The following is a 7,422-nucleotide window of genomic DNA, read 5'->3' on the forward strand; positions in this document are numbered from 1 at the left end:
GATTGCAAAGTGAAAGCAAAAAACAAGCGCAAATTCAAACGCGATTTCAATATGTCACATATTGACAGTGGCTCACCGATGCCAATGACATAATTACCCAGCTACATTTCTGAAAGAATGTAAAAGCATTGACATATATTTTTCCTACAATAGCCCGACGGGCAGGGCAGAGATAGATTTTGGTAGCCCGACTGGAAAAATCGCTAGCTCCGGGACGTCGGGCTAGCGATATTGCGAGCCCTGTATCTGATTGAGGAATCACTCATCTTTGGAAAAGAGAGTTTATTACAGAGAAATGGCTCTTTCCAAAATAAAAGCTATACTATCCGCTTCTTCTGGGCTATATTCTCAGCAGCATAAGGAGAATCATGTGCTAACAGCTGTCTAAATGACTCGGCTAAAGTTAGTAGCATGCTTGCTTTTTTTTGTCTGCTTCCACTTGTCTTTGCACTAGGATGATGTCGGCGTAAATGTGCAGTCATATTCGTTGTGTTCCCACTAGTGCTTTCAGGTTAATCTCGTTGAAATGACCTTAACGCCACAACACGGCAAATCTCCGTTAACGAGCTACCGCCGATCGCTCCGTGCATGGGGCTAGACGGCCAACACGTTAACGAGCTAACTGCGCTAGCACACTAGTTCACACCAATGTAATTGAGCATTGCATGGCACATCCAACATACTGTTTTACTTTAGTCCATGACTCGCTTACCTTCAGGGTCATACGTCACATGAAAACCAAAATAATTCCAAACGCCAGATCTGAATGAGGTTCAATTTGCCGGTTGCAAGGAGAGCTTAACTTCTGTCTCGCTAGCTTGCCCTGCGCTCTTCCTTCTGACTATGCTGTCTGTGTTGAACGCTCAGTGGATCTGCGCTGGACAGTGCAGCCTAGGCGGAGTAGTCGAACACAGATTCACTGAGCGCTCAACACAGACAGCATCGTCAGAAGGAAAATTGATAAAATAAATTACAAATGTTGTATTGTTCGATACATATGCGTACCGAACCGAAAGCACTGTATCGAACGGTTCAATATCGATACGAATATTGTTGCACCCCTAATATATATATTAGGGGTGCAACGAATATTGTTGCACCCCTAATATATATATTAGGGGTGCAACGATATTCGTATCGATATTGAACCGTTCGGTTCGGTACGCATATGTATCGAACAATATAACATTTGTAATTTATTTTATCAACTTTCCTTCTGACGATGCTGTCTGTGTTGAGCGCTCAGTGAATCTGCGTTCGACTACTCCGCCTAGGCTGCACTGTCGAGCGCAGATCCTCTGAGCGCTCAACACAGACAGCATCGTCAGAAGGAAGAGCGCAGGGCAAGCTAGCGAAACGGAAGTTAAGCTCTCCTTGCAACATGGCAAATTGAACCTCCCCCACCCTCATTCAGATCTGGCGTTTGGAATTATTTTGGTTTTCATGTGACGTATGACCCTGAAGGTAAGCGCGTCATGGCCTAAAGTAAAACAGTATGTTGGATGTGCCATGCAATGCTCAATTACATGGGTGGGAACTAGAGATGGCACGATACCACTTTTTTATGTCCGATACCGATATCATAAATTTGGTTATCTGCCGATACCGATATGAATCTGATATAGTGTTTTTTAATCAACAAAACTGTTTTTTTAAATATCTTGCTGCATTTTGTATAAGTTCATACTCAAGTTTAAAACAACAACTACACTAAAGCTATTCTGTTATACCTGTATGCAAAAAAAAAAAATTTCATAGTTCAGCAATACTGATCTATCTAATAAACTTAAACCTACACCATCCTCCCTATTCTGGTATTTTAAAGAGTACTTAGCATAAATATTAAGCAACCTAACTAATAGGGTTCCAACTCCCAGCAACAACAAAAATAAATAAATAAAAAATAGGGAACCACCCCTCACACTCCACCTCATGATGCTTAATCGACGTAATCAACCTTAATTTGATTCAGTGTGAAAAAAAATGCACAGAAATCAATTATTTTTCAAGAAATATTAAATAGAGTCAACATCTTTCTTCAACAAAATTGCAGACTGCACAGATGGTACCTTTCCAAAGGAAAAAGTACTATAGCTTACTAGGGTATATATATTAGACTTAATAGTCACTATATACAGTAATTGACTTCTATTCATTTTACATCAAATTAAAACTTTGGGTGTAAGATTCGGATAATTATTTATTAAAAGCTAGACATTTTAAATGAGAATAAGAAAGAAAAGTATGTCTTTGTGCCCCCTTTTCCCTGTTAATGCCCTATCGGCCCCCCTGGCTAAACTTTGCTAGATCCGCCCCTGCACAGTTACCAGCCGTCAGCTACGTAGAAAAAGATCCTCGAGTAGAAAGTAATATTAAATACATTCTAACAACAGCTGATCAAGCTTAAACGTGCTGCTGTTGTTCAGCCGCTGGTTTCCTCTTTCTGGTGCAAAGTGGGCCAAAAACAAACCAGAGAGACGGACTCACTCGTGACAGAAAAGCCGATCAGCTGATCGTTAAGCAGTTTCATGATTGAAGTAGCAGCAAGAAGAGGCAGTCGCTTGTTAAGCTTAACGCAGGAATGCTTTACATACATTCAGAGATGGACTTACACACTTGCTTTACTTCTCTCGGGGATAACTTTGTCGGAGATGAAATGCCGGGTTGGTAGCGAAGCTCCAAATGGTATCCAGACCACCAACAGGTCCCGCATGCCACAGCCGCTCTATCACGTGATGCATACTGCTCCGACGTGCTAACGTTCTGAGGTGAGTTACGGCGTGTTGCAAGTTTTGTGAGGTGCTTTCGTGATATTTAATGGATCGGATTACATTTTTTATTTTTCTCCGATATCCGATCCAGTAATTTAGGTCAGTATCGGACCGATACCAATACGTAATATCGGATCGGTCCATCTCTAGTGGGAACTAGTGTGTTAGCACAGTTAGCTCGTTAACGTGTTGGCCGTCTAGCCCCACGCACAGGGCGATCAGGGGTAGCTCGTTAACGGAGATTTGCCGTGTTGTGGCGTTAAGGTCATTTCAACGAGATTAATGCTCACAGCACTAGTGGGAACACAACGAATATGACTGCACATTTACACCGACATCATCCTAGTGCAAAGACAAGTGGAAGCAGACAAAAACAACAAGCATGCTACTAACTTTACCCGAGTCATTTAGACAGCCGTTAGCACATGATTCTCCTTATGGGGACCTGATATGTTTAATATGCTGCTGAGAATATAGCCCAGAAGAAGCGTATAGTATAGCTTTTATTTTGGAAAGAGCCATTTCTCTGTAGTAAACTCTCTTTTCCAAAGATGAGTGATTCCTCAATCAGATACAGGGCTCGTAATATCTCTAGCCCGACGTCCCGGAGCTAGCGATTTTTCCAGTCGGGCTACCAAAATCTATCTCTGCCCTGCCCGTCGGGCTATTGTAGGAAGGAAAAATATATGTCAATGCTTTTGCATTCTTTCAGAAATGTAGCTGGGTAATTATGTCATTGGCATCGGTGAGCCACTGTCAATATGTGACATATTGAAATCGCGTTTGAATTTGCGCTTGTTTTTTTGCTTTCACTTTGCAATCGCGTGAACTGTGTATAGAGAGCGACAGCACTGATCTGTGAGTGATGATAATTTGTGCACCAATTCCTCTGACATCGTCTTATTAATCGTTAGCTTATATGCAAACATGACAAGTGAAATCTCCCGCAGCTTAAACATGTGAGAGGTTGATCGCGCAGAGAATCGCTGAGCTTATGTGAGTGCGTGTGTAAAAGCAGCAGGATACATATTTTAGTACTGCTGAGCCAAATAAGACAGGTCAGGGTGAAGAAGTGACAGCCAAATAAAAGCTTACCACAAAACGGAGAAGTTATGACAAATGAGACTATAAGGCAAAAAGAAAGTGCAGCTTTATGGTTTCATGGACAAAAGAATTTCTGTGGCTGCAATATGACGAGCTAAATAACCAGGGCTGCACATAAGTGGTCCGCAGGTGCGCATTCGCTGTCAAAATAAAAAACACGCACAAGGGTTAGGGTTAAATTTAAAAACTGTACTTTTGAGTTAAAATATATATTTATAATTTTAATAAATGACAAATTAAAAATGCATGAACATTTTTTTTGTATCGAAAAAATATCGAACCGTGACAAAAAGTATCGAACCGAACCGAACCGTGAATTTTGTGTATCGTTGCACCCCTAATATATATATATATGCACACACACACACCTATCAGGAGGTAATTTAAATAAATTTGATTACAATTGACCTGTACCCTTCTATATTACGAAGCAAGTCAGTCAGCTCTGAGCTGATGTGTTGAAAGCAGGACAGATGGCCGCACTGTGGACTTGTTCTTACTTTATATGGTCAAAAACCTTTATTCTTGGTCTATAAGCCACATTTTCCCATTCAGACACTCTTATAATACAAGCACTTTCTAACCATCAAACTCACACTGATGGATGATTTGGTATCTTGCCCAAGGACATTTCAACATGCAGATTGGAACAGCTGGGGATTGAACCACCAACCTTCCAAGCTGCTCTACCTCCTGAGAAACAGCTGCCCCTAATTGTGATGGCAGGCAACAATATCAGAGCATTCTCAGAGCTGCAGGTCTCGGGGGTTGTTCCTGGTGTGCAATCGATGCCACGTTAGCATCAATCCTAAACAAAGGAACAACCCACCTACTATGAACCATGTTTTCTTTTTCAAGATGCGCATATAAGTTAAGCATGACAATAAAAGAAAGAACATGCAAAATCTAAATGCATGTGGAGGCCATGTGTCCTCAGTTAGTGAGCTGTGATACCTGGCTCACTGTGGCTATTCATGGATTCATTTATGAGTCAATATCGGATGACAAAATGACAGCTCAAATATTTCAACTTGATCAAATATACATCATCTTTATGCCCCTCTTCTCTGAGGGACTCAGATGCTGCAGTCTTTGCAGTATGTGTAAGAAAGCCTCCTGCTGACTTCCTGGTAGCTCCATACACGTGCACTTTGTTAGTCTGCTTTAAAAAAACCTAAAAACTAACTGTAATTCATTGTCAGTAGGCACACCTTTCTGAAATTATAGCAAATTCTGTTCTAACCTTCAGTGAACAATCCTTGTATATTTCTGTCCTAAACTGATCCCAGATGCACATGACACCTCATACCTTCCCCTTCCCTCTGGCTCTGGAAAGACTAGCATACACATGTTGTAAATGTGACCTCTCTAGTGCAACCTTTGAACAGATAAGGCTATTTTCACACAACAGGAGTGGGAATGCATATATTTAGCATTAGTTCATGTTATTTTTAACACAAATGGCCTAAATACAGCAAGGACGTACTTTTTGTCACTACCGGTCTTTCTTACTGTTCACATAAAAAATCAGGTGTTACATGCAGTTTAAATATTTCCCTAACAGTCTGATTTAACTACACCAGGCCTTTATATAGATTGGTGTTGTAGATTTACTTTATTGAGTTATTAAAATGCTTCACTGTAGCAGCTGCTGGAAACTTTATCGTGGCCTCTAATTAACTCTGGATTTCTATCAGTTAACAGATTTCATTATTATTGTTATCTTTTTTCTTTTCACCTGTAGAGAGATAGAACTTTGTTATAAGCTATATTTAAATTAAATCTTTTATAAAGATTATTAGCATACCATTTGAGCTTATTATTAAGTAATCGATAGACCCGTTGAACCTTTTGAATTTTCAAAGCACGATGTTTCAGATTGAAGGAAGCATCATAATAATAATAATAATAAAAGAGATTTGAAATCCAGAAATAATCCAATCGTAAAGCAGGATGGGTATAGCTGACATGCTGAACAAAGGAGATGGATTCTGAGTTGAGACTTGAACTTTGTAAAATTATCAAACTGATGAAGGTGTCGCCATGATGTTTGGTTTGAAGCTAGGAGCACTCAGGATGATGCTGAGCATAAAGCATGTCAAGAGGTGTAAGGCTGAAGGTGGTCTGACTGATAGGGAGGTGCCAAATCATTAAGGACTTTGAAAGTAAGAAGCAGAATCTTTTATTGAGAAATCTGAGGAATTGGGAGCCAGTGAAGCTGGATGGGAATAGTGTAATATGGTCAGTAGTGTTCCATTTAGACAGAGAGAATGACATTACAGTAATCCAAGTGAGAGGTGACCAGAGCAGGAAAAGGGCAAAGTCTATAAATGTTACGAAGGTGGAAGTAGCAAAGACTGGTTTTATACCAGTAGCATTGGAGGAGAAACCAAATCAGAAGCTGGCTCAGTCAGCTCGCTCTGGAAATAGCCAAAGAACAAGACAATTTGCATTTGAGTGTCTTACTACACGTACAGTGGAAATACATTCATATGTGGAAAATATAAAAAGATGAAAGAAAACAAAAGTGTGTTTTATAAAGCCCCATATAACAGTGGTACACAGAGCTCCTTCTTTCCATTTAGTGTTTCCTCAAGGCAACAAAACACACTCAGAGTCTGTTACATTTGCATGTAAGACACAGATTTGACAAAAATGAGAAAAAGAGCTTTTTACAATGTCATTAAACCTCTAACCCCCCCCCCCCCCTCCCTGCACACACACACACACACACACACACACACACACACACACACACACACACACACACACACACACACACACACACCCTACTGCTGACCTCCTATTGCGTGCTGACAGATATTGATGGCATTACCTCCGGCTTCCAGGACTCCAACAGTTCCTAATGGACTGGTTACAACATACAAAGAAAAGAAGACAACACAACAATCTGGTCACACTCACTAACTCTCATGGTCCTCCATTGCTTTCTCTGGTGTGCTGTTTTTCACCTACTCCGCCAGGGCGGCATCGGGGCCCCAGTTTCCTACTGATCCCCACACCCACGCACTGTTCACCTGCTGCTCATCACTGCTGAATGATCCAGACAATAGTCAAGACCTCAGTGGATCGTGGCTCCTCACTGGATCGTTGTACTTACCTTTGTAAGTGTAGCCCCGGCTGTCTCTAGCGTACCTCCTTGTGTTTCCTGGTTCTTCTCCCCCAAAGGCTGCCTCTGTCTCCATGTACAGATGTTCCTGGACCTTTGCCTGTTTCCCTTAGACCCAACCTGGATGAGTGCAAGTGTGTTTCTTGTCACGGGCTGTAGGAAGAGGAGCGTGTATCCCCTGCCCCGGACCCTCCCTTGGAATCCCTGGAACCGTCACCGCTGTATAAATGTATGTAACTCTCCTTGTTTCAATCATAAACATGCGCCATTAAGTCTAATATTCAGATTTACAGTATGTCTGTGAGTGCATACATGTAACACACAGACTCGTTGATGCTGATACAGTTGATGCTGTATCAAAATTATCAGACAATTGTGTGACGAGCTCCAGTGACACAGCCCCTGATGACAGGATTG

Source organism: Rhamphochromis sp. 'chilingali' (genome assembly GCF_963969265.1).
Source record: "Rhamphochromis sp. 'chilingali' genome assembly, chromosome: 12".
NCBI classification, from domain to species: Eukaryota; Metazoa; Chordata; class Actinopteri; order Cichliformes; family Cichlidae; genus Rhamphochromis; species Rhamphochromis sp. 'chilingali'.